Source organism: Amblyomma americanum, chromosome 3, assembly GCF_052857255.1.
Source record: "Amblyomma americanum isolate KBUSLIRL-KWMA chromosome 3, ASM5285725v1, whole genome shotgun sequence".
NCBI classification, from domain to species: Eukaryota; Metazoa; Arthropoda; class Arachnida; order Ixodida; family Ixodidae; genus Amblyomma; species Amblyomma americanum.
The window spans coordinates 4,252,827-4,265,095 of NC_135499.1; the positions used below are offsets into that span (position 1 = coordinate 4,252,827).

The 12,269-nt window shown below is 46.9% G+C and overlaps 1 protein-coding gene across 4 annotated transcripts in view; it reads left to right on the top strand.

Annotated features, from left to right (window-relative positions):
- The window catches only part of Vps50 (vacuolar protein sorting 50), a 262,379-nt gene that overhangs the window by 61,651 nt on the left and 188,459 nt on the right, over nucleotides 1-12,269 (top strand). The gene's annotated exons all lie outside the window — the stretch shown is intronic.

Consider the following 12,269-nt stretch of genomic DNA (forward strand, 5'->3'; position numbering starts at 1 on the left):
CCAGATACGATGCCGATTTTGGCTCTAGTCGCTCGGCCTAATGACGAAGCCCAACGCCAATGGAGCGCTAGCTTCGGCCGTTTCTCGGTTCTTATTTTTTCGCGTGGATGCATTCGGCAGTCACAGGCAGCGATCTTGCACGCATTACAACCTTTCCTTCCAATTCTGGATACGCTGCGGTCCGCCCAAGAAATGTTTTCTTCTGGTTGCTGCAAGTTGTATTACGCAGCTTCTGCCTCCGCCAGAACTGAATACTCTTTTCGAATACTCCAAATTTGCGCCTTGCCACCAGGTTGTTATGAGCTTCTACGTATTCAATCGTGTTTTTCTTGAAGGCGACGGTGAATAGCTGTTGGCTTCCGCTCATTTTGGAACAAAATGTGAAAAAGCAGCCTTTTAACGAAATAGCTTTGCAATGACGGAAATGCAAAATGGCGGTTCCACCATGCCGCGCTGCTGCTGATGGCGATGGTGATGGAGGATGTCGAGTTCAGCCGCCCACTGTTGCATGACTTCCTTTTTTTTTTCCCGACGATGACCGGTATATAAGACGGGGATCGACTTTTCGCCATGGTTTCTTGAAAAAAAAGTTGACCTATATTCCGGTTTTTACGGTACTTCTATGTGGTGTGGGCTCAAAAAATGCATTTGTGCGCTTCGCCTGTGTCTTCTGTTTTTTTTGCTTTGATTTGCGCATGTGCCCTACAGTCACTGCCCAATCTTGGGTAACTCTATAAAAGCGTGCGGATCGCCCTCGTTTGATATTAAAGTTGTTAGTTCAGCGTACTGTGTGTCTCCTCTTCCCTTCGTCCATCGTCTGCCAGCGCTACAAAGTTCAGACTGTCAAACCAACTTGCCCAGTGACACACCCTGCTCAAGATGACTGGCACAATATGCATTTTGAGAATCATATTATTTTTTAACACACTAGGCCATCAATAAAAAAAAAAGGAAGTGCATTGAAGCTCTGTTGGCCTTATGCAGAATTGGCCATCCGAAATTGGGGGAGTTGACCTACACATGGAGGCAGGTTCGGCTTAGCCTGAAGCGGGTAGACGACAATGAGCAATTGAACGAGTGCTGGCATGGCCAGTGCTGATAATTTGCTGGATCATCTTGGGTCATCTCAGCGAATCTTGGGTCATCTTGGATCATCTTGGTCATGGTTAGCGAAGGCAGCTGGCGGCCGCTGCGGAGCTCCGTCGTCGGTAGGTGTTGGGGAAATCCGCACCTCCACCAAATATGTTGCGGGAAAGAATATATTTACAGTTATTTACATAAGCGAAGGGAACAGCTGCGAGCGGCACCGAGAACACAGCCAGAACATTGTTGTCTTCGTCTCCTTCCACTCGTTCAATCGCTCATTGTCGTCGTCTACCCACTTCAATGTTATGCACCTTGTGTCGGTGGTGCCAGTTGCAGCATGATTCATGGAGCTCTATTTGTCAAAAAAATGGAATCGTCAGTTTGCACAATAGAGCTTCTGACCAACGCAATATTCAGGTACCTTGGCGCGGAAAGATTGTCGCAACTAAATTTACGAACCCGATTATACAGTCATACCCACTTATAACATACCAGTTATAACAATATATTGGTTATAACAATGGTCAGTTGCAGCACCGTCAGCTTTACCATGTGTTCTATGGTAAAATAAACCGCTTCTAGCAATGCTGTCGTAGCACATTATCAGAAACAAAAACATGGAAACGCTACAACCTCACCAGCGAAACCATGCTTACAACACAAAAGCATGCGCACGTGAAGTCAGCCGACGGATGGAGCCCACGCAGCGGTGGCGCGAAAGCAAAAGAAACTGTGACCATGCACTCGAAGTTGCTGCCATCGGGCATGCCAAGGATGCTTGCTTGTTGCGGCGACGCAGGCAGGAGAAACGATGTTTGCGTTCCCTTGTGCAACAGGCCCATGCAGAGAAGAAAGTAAGGAGCATGGTAGGGTGCCTTAGTGGAGCAGTCCATTATTAAAGTTTCTGAGGAATGCGCTGCTCGCAGAAAGAGAATGCACCTGCACGTTTTTTTTTGTATTTTGAGCTACAGCTGGCACCGGCATTGCATGCGTTGTCCCATCTTCCCCTGTTCTTCACTAACTTGGTCACGGTCCCTGCTTCGCAGATTTCACGTGTCCCAAAGGCAGGCGTCACCACGTCAGGCGAGCTGCTGTGTTTGCTGCAATGCCCACGTGCGCCATGCGTACTCCCAGTCAGTCAGTGCGGTGCACGCGCATTGCCAGCATGATTTTTCTCTTGTCATATATCACCACACCCTTGGTTCTGCACTCTTCTTGAATTTCCCATAAGAATTGCTTCCGGAAAGCGGGCTTGATGGCAGTGACGCAGAGGCTCGTGAAGCTCCCGCCGGTGCAGTGATGACGGGGCTTTGGTCATCGGTGAATGGTGATGATTGCAGCGTGTCAAGTCAAACAATTCTTGAACGCTGACAATGCAGTCATGACAAATGAAGACTTCACTGATGAAGTGATCATGGCAGCTGTCACCGGTGCGGGCAGTAATGAACAAGAACCTTTATAAGTTGAAATATAATAGTAAAAGCTCGTAATTCGACCTACATTAATTCAGAAGTCTGTATAATTTGAACTGCCAGCACAGTTCTGGCCAACGCCCATGTAAGTCTATGGCGTTGTGCACTCGCTAATTCGGACATTACGGGTCTCGCACCGATTAATTTGAACGGGCTCTCGAACGGACGCTGCATCCAGGTATGACTGGCGCGGAAAGCAATTGACCAAATAGCCCTGTTGAAACCAAAATTCTATGCTGCAGAGTCATCCATGCACATCAGACATGCATACAACGCCAGGCATGACGACAAATGCATGGCCCCGTCTTGAAATCAGTCGGACCGCATAGTTTCAATTTCACTTTTTTAAGCTTTGAACGCTTCAGGCAAGCCCGTTGCAGCCAGCTACCATCAGTCAGCGCCCCTCCTGTCCTTGTCTTCTGTGTGCTCGTCTTTTCTAGCGCTGCAGAACTTTTTCTTTATTCAGCTAATTGAGCCCTGTTGCGTGCCATTTCGGGCACTGATTGATGCGGTTGCATTCGTCCGCGTGGTTCTGTCTCCGGTTCTTCAAGTGTGCCGAAACTGCATGCTCGACACGTGCTGTTTGCTGTTCGTGCTGTGAAGCCTCCTCACATGCAATGCTGCCGCTTGTGAGGGGTGTGACGCAGTAGTGGTGGAGCCCCCTAGCGCTTGCGCATCGCACCGTGAACATTGTCGGGGAGGCCCTTGCCATTTTTGAGCAGTTCTGCTTCGACGATCCCGACAGTATGCATGCAATAAGTCATTTATGAAAAAAAAAAAAAATGTTGCGCTGTTCTCATTTCAAAAGCAAGCAACCATTGTCCAGTCTTTCACCAAACAAATATACCGTGATGCAATCGGTTCTTTCCAGTTTTTCAGGATCATTCGATAATTTGAACATTTTTCTGGTCTCTTGAAGTTTGAATTAACGAGCTTTTACAGGCATTGTAACAGTCAAACCTCTCCGGGTCTTTCCTGTCAATAAATTCTCTAAAGTTTGTCATCTTTTCTTTTTTTTCGGAACATCTCTGTTATAACAATTATCAGTTATAACAGTGGCATTTCCATGGCACTTCAGTATTGTTTTAAGTGGGTTTGACAGTATTCCGCTAATGAAAATTTGGACTGTGTGCCGTATACCTGGCTCGCTTGCTCTGCCAATTGCTTTCCCAAATGAGTGACAGGCAGCTTGAGAGCAAACGTGTGGGTCTTCATCTAGGCCATGTGGTAGTGAAAGGCATTCAAGGCACTCCATTTTGTGTCCTTCGATCACCCTCAACTGCTTGCCTTACTTGCGATCGCATGGTTGCTGAAATTGGTTGCGTGTGCGCCGCGATGCCATCATGCAGGATGTATGTGTAACTGGAACCATCAAACAAAGCAAATTGCTGATTGGTCAACATATATACTAATTTGAGATTTGGAAGACTGTGTCAGACAGGCATCATGTACTGGTCCAGATTGTGCAGGGTGCTTTCATCTGTGACACTACCATAAGCATGGTTTCGAAGTGTTGCCCTTACCTAGGGTGGTAAGCACAGGCAAGGAGGAAACCAGAGGGTGTGGTGAGAGCGGAGAAATGTGCTACTGTAGAGTGGTTGCCGTGATGCATACCTCAGCAAAATCACGAGCGCTCACTTACCACTCGTAGCGACTCACTCAGACTCACCTAGGCTCACTCACTGATTTCAACTCACGACTCATGCCGACTCGTAACTCCTCCGGGCTTACTCATTTTGACTCACGACTCACCTGGACTCGTTCTCTCATTCTGACTCACGACTCATCTGCATTCACTCGCATATTTCAATTCTTGATTCACCCAGGGTCACCTAGACTCGGGCTCCTCTAAGCTCGAACATTAGACAACTGAATCGCTTTTACACCCAGTAGCCCAAGTTATGCGCCTAAGTGCCAGAAAATTTCGTTCAGAACAAGGTGATGCGATCAGCTCTTAACTGCAGCTACCCTGCAGCCAGGCCTGTAGCTGCCACTCATGAGAGGTAAATATCTGCATCCGCTGCATGTGTCCTGCAACCAATTAAAAAACAGCAAAGGAAGAACTAGAGGAACCACGATACCACAGCTAATATCCAACGAAACCAAGTGCGGCTATTAATCAACTTTTCTTGCTTTTCGGAAACATTATCGAGTGCAATATCCACAAAAATTACATACCACGAAAAAAAGACATTTCTCTACATCGTGATCTTGACCAAAAGCGTATTCAGTATTGCGAGTACACAGGAAATTCACTTTTATGAACATCATAAACTTGTGCCCAATCGGTACCATGGATTCTGTCTGGATCTTTGGATTGTTCAGCCTCAGATCATGTGATAAGGCCAAAGTCAACTGGGCTGACCTGGACTCAGATCATGATCTGAATGTGAGCTCATACTCATGACTCGCATCGTGATCTGAACATGAGTCCGGACCACGGTGTAAGAATATATTTAGGTGATGACACTGCGCCCTGTGGCACGACCAGATCTTGTTCGCCGCCTTGTTCGCGGAGATCTTGTTCACGGTGAGCAGATCTTGTTCCCGGAGGCCTTTGGTATCTGTGAAGCTGCTATACACATCTTCCAGTATTTTCACATAAAGCTTTTCTACACCTTGATTCTGCAATGCCTGCATGACTGCCAAGGTTTCCACTTATTCAAATGCTTTCATGCAATGAATGAATGAAGGCTTTATAATACTAATAATAATGCTCTGCCGCAAAATGCTCTATGAATCTTTCGAAAATTGTGTACAAATTATGCACCTGCATTTTATTATCAACGTTGCCGGTGTATTTTCTGCCTTTTGTGGCACCAAAATGCACAGCAGGTGCAAACTGCTGGAGGCCATGAGATCGTTAACGGAAATTGGCTGCATGCCTTCTCACGTCTATATGTCTGCGTTGGAGGGTCTTCTGAAAGTCAAGAGTGATGCACACAGACTACAGAGAGTGCAGACTGCCGTTACGAGCAAAAATTTTTTTGTTTGCGGACATACTTTTGAACCCGGGATAGCTCAGTGGTCAGAGCACTTGGCTTCCGTGCCGTAGGACACTGGTTCAATCCCAGCTGTGTCAACTGCATTTCAGTTGAGTCGAAACGCAAAAGGCACCAGTGTGCTGTGCGATGTCGGTGCACATTAAAGAATCCGGTGTAGTCTAAATTAATCCGGAGACGTTAGCGCGACTTCTCTCATATAGCTCATATAGCTTTCTGAGAGTAAGCTGCACAATTCTCATTTATAAATCCACTGCGGCCTGAATAGCGATTCTGTGCAACAAACAAATTTAGCACAACAAACAGCTTTGCTGGGAGATGTGATTTCGTGCAGTCACAAGATTAGGCAGAAAACACTTAGTCGTAGCTTGATGGGCAATTTTCGGGTAGCCAGGAGGCCAGACTGGCAGCGGTTCCGACAATCACTGCATTTGTCTCCTTGGACAATGTCTGCATAGACTTCTCAGAAACATGCATCCACTCAATGCCGAGCTGATTACTACATAACACAGGTATGGTCTCGGTTGTAATACACTATCTGCTCTCGGGATTACTCTGCACCACAGGTACAGGCAAAGCCACCGCGGTGGCTCATTAGTTTCAGTAGTTATGGAGCTGGGCTGCAGACCCAAAAGACGCAGGTTCAGTCCTGGACACGGCAGTCTCATTTCGATAAAGGCAAATGCTAGAGGCCAGTGTTCCATGCGATATTAGTGCACGTTAAAGAACCCCTTGTAGTCGAAATTATCCGTAGCCCTCCCCTACCGTGTCCTCATAGCTTGAATCGCTTTGCGATTTTAAACCCCTTGAAACCAATCCAAGCAGTTCCAGGTGAGGTGAGCATGCACTGAAGGAGCTTTAAAAAGCCGCACTCGATCAATGCAAGTCAGCTAGCTCAAACTGCAGTTGGGTACAAAGTACGCATTGCCCATAATCGTGGCAAGTCTGGTTTCGGACCCTGCTGGGCTTAATAGTCACAACTACCAACCCATCGCAGCCACCAGGCACAAAGCCTGCAAAGACTGCCCATGGGCTTGGAATGTGCCACCATAGTAGCTTGCGTAATGATCACCATGGAAGGTGCCAAACCACAACACAAAAGCCTAGTTTTAGCTGAACTGGTTCACGCATTGTGCTCACTGCTGTGTAGAAGCAGAGAACCCAACGTTCAGGCATTGAGATGCCCTCTGGCACCACAAAACACTGACAGACACAGCTTAAAATCATCATTTATTATACCCTTAAAAGCCCCGGGTAGGGTATTACATAAGGGGAGGAGGGTAACGCATACAAAGAACACAGAAATTGATGGCCAAAACAGAAGCATAAAACAGTCAAAATGCTGTGGTCTGGACTCACTCACGGGTATGAGCATGATCCGAATGTGAATCCAGACTTACACACTACTTAGCTTATGGTCTGAAACGAGCCTGAGTGAGCCCGCGTGTGCCTGGCAACCTATGCCGTGGTGGTATGTGGTACAGTATAATCTCGTTACAGCAGACCCCTATATTCAAGATCTTGCTCTGTTGCAAGCGAAGTCTGCCGAACCAAAATACTTTTGCAACAGACTTTAACTATAGGGGAGTCTGCTATAAGGAGAATGAGTTTCAAGCTACATGCTGCTGCATACAAGACCTTTTGTATCAAGTCTTAAGTTCGACTATAATCAAGAAGATCTCTAGTTTGGGCTAGTTGGTTCATGATTCACAAAGAAAACGACGCGAAATGCGGGGACAAGAGTGAAACATGCATGACAGGACCAGCGCCAACTTACAACTGAATTTTATTTCACGTCAAACCTGCCCTTTTGTAAGCCAACGTCCGTGCAATCTTGCATTTGCAAACTCACGAAGCCAACACATGCAGTACAACAGATCACTGAAAGGGATCTAATACATGAAGCACCATAATTAACCACGTAACATATTTTATTATGGCCATTCGGAAGAAAACCCCAAATGTAAAAAAATATGTAACAAACAGCTCTACATCAGCATGATAATCAAATGATCACGACCAAGCAAACCCTTAATAGCCGAAAACGATACAACCACATGAGGATTGATACCAGTTGACCAACAAGAAACATGAAGAATGAAGATTTAAGACCAAAGCCACGTCAAAGGCACAAAAGGCGAAAGGCGTGATGAGTGCAAAAACCTTTAACAACTGGAATCGATCAACCAGCAACAATGTGATTGATATCCGATGACCAACAAGAAACATGGGGAAAAAAAGCAAAAAAAAGTGAAAAACAGGCTCGGACCAAAGTCTGCGTCAAAGGCAGAAGATGCGTACAGGAATCAGTGCAAACAACAGCATATCGTCAGAAAGAATATCACCCAGTGCCGAAGGGAGTATACGACAAAATAGAATCCACTTTGTTACCCTCAAGGACCATCAGTTATCTTGCCTTAGCATTACATGCCCTGCCCATTTCATCTTGAGCAAAGTGGAAGTGTGGGCTAGAGTAATGATTTGTAGGGGGCTTTGTGCAAGAGAAACAGCCTGCCCAGGCAGTGCATAAGTTGCCGTTGTTGGACAAACTGAAGTTGTTGGCAGCTCTAAAGGGAGCTTCTTGAGGCACCATTCATTCACAAGTGGGAAAGTGATAAGTGCATGAGCAAAACGTCTGTTTTCAAAAATTATATAAAGCGCACTTAGGACAACTGACAAGGGAGACCAAACAACACAAGCGCTTACTCGCAACTGCGCGTTTATTCGAGAAACACACAAAAGGAAGAACAATCACAAACAAAACAAAAGCCATCGCGCAGGCGTGACAGGAAAAGTGCTCATACAGGTGCGTCAAGATAACAAAACTCTCTTTCATGCAAAACCACCATAGGGTTGGCAACATACACCATAGGGTCGGCAAAACGTCTGTTGTTTTGCTACGAAAAGAACCTGTGAGTAATTTCTTGGTTGCTGCTGTTTGAAGGTGGGTGATTTGCTTCCTTTTTTTCCATGGTCTTTTGATCATGGTCTTTTTTTTTCCCCTTTTTTTCGTTGTTGACAAAGCACTGCGTAATTGTATTCCCACTCCTGCATTGGCCACCAAAAGGTGACTGGCAGTATTGAATAAATAAATAAATAACTAAATAAATCATTTTTTAGCCCCCAGATTATTTTAGTTTAGTATACCTTGATATCTTGCTGCCTCTTCAAATCAGTGGATAGCTGGGCGAGCATGTCACTCCATTTCCGATTCTTTCACTGCCAGTTAGCGCTCATCCTGTGTCCCTCTCATGTCCTTGTTTCTCTCACGCTAAGCCACCTTCCAAGCCTTTTCATCGTCTTCTTCATTTTGACTTGGATGTCACTAACCTACTCTGCTCTCTTCCAGTCTCTGTTACTGGTCCCCGCTATGCCCCTTTCAGACAGTGAAGGCTTCCAACTATTCTTATTTTGCAACATTCTTTCAGAGTGTAGCCTGCATCGAACGCACACTCTTCAGATGTTGTTGCTTTACTGCTCTTTTAGAACGTTTTTTTTATCTCTTTTTTGTGCAGTTCCAACACTGCATTGACTAAAGAAGCAAAATCATGCCTGAAAAACGGCTTGAAGAATGTTTCCTGCGCATTCCTCACATGGCATGTCAGCCAAGATGTGCTAAAAGCAAAGGAGGAGTTGTGGTTACTTTCCTTTAAGGGACTTTAAAAGTGATATTTCGAATGGCATGCCGTTGTTGCCTGCACAATGCGCTAATGCTGGCATTTGTTTTTCTGGAAGAGTGATGGGGCCCAGGCAAAAACTTGTGCTGTTCATGATGGTAGCAATGCGCTAAACCTTTTATCGCAGAGCAGAAACGAGGATGCAACAAAAAGAGTGTGATAACGGTAGTGTGATGGTAGGGCATCGTCAACAACCAGCTGGGCCCATGCGTCGTGCCGGAATCCGAAACCACTGAAACAGCAACCACAGGACTGTTTATGGCAGATGGCAATTAGGCCCGTTCGTTTTGCTGTTCATCGTGAGCGCATGCTCAGAAAGAAGGTCACAGTTATACCGTATAGGCATAAAGTCGCCCACGACATGAACAAAGTGGCAAGCAGGCATGGCGTCCCTGTGATTTTTTCAGCGCCATGAAAAGCTTGCCGGGTTATGCCCGAAGATCAGTGGCGAAAAAAGTCATCACAACGGGTGCAATACAAAACATGCCGGAACCACTGTGAAATGTGCCACGGGCGTGGTACATCAAATCCCGCTCAAGTGTGGATGCGTGTATATTGGCCAGGCAGGCCGCTGCGTGAATGGAGGCACAGGGTAGCATGCACGGTCAATTCGGGCTAGAGAAGGAGCGAACTTTCCCGCTCATTGCACTGCATCCACAGGTTGTGAGCCACGGTTCAAGTGCATTAAGATTCTGGGCAGGAGCAAAGACAAAGTAGCGCATGAGCATTTAGAAGCGTACCACATCAAGAGAAAAGGTGGTAACGCTATCAGCGATACTTCCATAATGCTGTACAATGCGGAAAAGAACTTCCTACACTGCTTATGTTGACCTCTGCACAGGCTTAATCTGCCATCTTTCTCTCGTGTTCCCCTTTCTTTAGGCACGTGTGCACACTGCCTGTATAAGCCTCAGTGCTGTTAATAAAAGCACTTGATAGTTCGCGCTCTTTTCGTCTTCCTGTGTTCTTCCTGTGCCTGTCTTTTATGTGTGTACAACTCGTCTTAAGAACAACCATGCACTAACTAGCCCCACAAGAAGTTCTTCTAAACTTCTTTTCCAGAATAATATCAATCGCTGAGAGGAACATGTTGCTCAAAACAGGTGTAGCACAAGAACCTATGCAGATAACTTTCTTTTGGATGTAAACACGATCCTCCTAGTTAACCACTGTGGCACTGAGACAGGATTCCGGCAACGTTAGAAAACTTTGCTGGCGCAGTGGTTAAGCGATGCGCCACTCTCCTGCAGCGGCGGGTGCTCCCAGCGGTGGGCCTTGTGCTGCCCACATTGCTCTTCCCGAGCGACCAATCAATAATTTTAACTGCCACCTGCCACGATGATCAGTTTGCTCATTATCTGATTGGCATGTTGTGATGACGTTGCAAGTTCTTGTGACCTGGGGGGCCTATCTACCTCCTAGGTTGCTCTCTGGGTACCACCTGCCAGAGTCGTGCTCATGATTTTTGCTCACAACGCCGACAACGGATATTCTGGACAACAGGGCTTTTAACACAATAGCGTTAAAGCTAGAGTAGAGGCTGTGGCAGCCTCCGTTTTCGTTGACCTGCAGAAGAATGACTACACACGTGGCTTTATTCAACGCGTTGGTTGCCGTCAGGTTCTGAGAACAGGGGGACCAGCTAACAATGAAACAATGAAGCGCGCGTGCATTGTGCTTCCGTATGCGAGGAAAACCAGCGAGGCACTCGCACACATTCTGGAAAAACATAGAATCTACGTGGCTCACAAACCTGTTTCGACAATAAGCCGCTTCTTACCACGACCGAAGACAGCGTCCCCAGAGAAAAACAACCAGTTGTCATCTATAAAATCCCATGCTCAAAGTGCCTGGCTTCATATGTCGGAGAAACAAAAAATCTCCACCAACGAATAAGGCAACACAAAAATGACATCGGGCTAATGAATTCCGAATCCAACCCCTTCGCCGAACACTACGAGCGCGAACCACTGGATAGCCTTCGAGGAGGTGAGCGTCTTGGCCGTGGAGCAAAACCTGTTCAAGAGGCGACATGTGGAGTCATAACACATCCGGCTCACAAAGGAGGCGGTGAATAGGACTCCAGGAACGCTCCTCTCCGCGTACGTTAGTGGACTGCGCCACGTGCTAACAAAGGGAGAGCGAAGCCAGCACCCTGCTGCTGCTGCTGGCACACTTTAGTCACCCCTGAAGAAGGGACCGAGTTGGTCCCAAAACGTTGGATGAAGTTAAAATATTGGCTGGCGTCAGTTTTCTCTCAACTGTGGTATTCAGCAGTTCTGTTTATCTAACCTAGATAGCTCTAGGCACGTGCCTTATTATGTCAGCTGACACATGCATTTGTAGATATACCCATCACGAACTGGGAATAAGCAGAGTTGACGAAAGTATGCGGCGGGTGCTTGACTTCGCGGTTCTCCGGTTGGTCCGCCGTAGTCGAGTGGGGCATGGTGGGGAACACAACAGTTGGCGAAGAGTGGTGAAGTGACCGAACGGTGAAGCAATGAGCCTGCACCAACCGCCCGGGATCCTGCCAACGCCTGGGAAGCCCGCCATTCCTTAGAAGCAGTGGCACCGCCTTTTCAAGAATTATCTCCTGGCATCGGGGAGCGATGCCCACCCACCTGTGCGCCGTAAAGCTTTGCTGCTGCACTGTTTGGGTGTCGAAGGCCAACGCTTGTACTACACGTTACGGAGGCGAAACTGTCGATGCTGCCTGCAGGGGAAAAAGAAGGAAGTGGTACGAGCGATGAGTACAATGCAGCGGTGGCTACCTTGGACACCTACTTCACTTCTAAAACGAGCATTGTTGTGGAACGGCATCGATTCGGACAGCGCACCCAACTGCCTTGGGAGACTGCAACAGCATTTGTCACAGCACTGCGCGAGCTGGCATTGAGTTGCGACTTTGTTAAGCAGGCTGACGATTTTATTCGTGACCAACTTTTAGCGAAAATGTGCAACCCTGTTCTTCAGGAATGCCTACTTCTAGAAGGCACTTCGTTCACTCTTGAACGTGCACTGGCTATTGC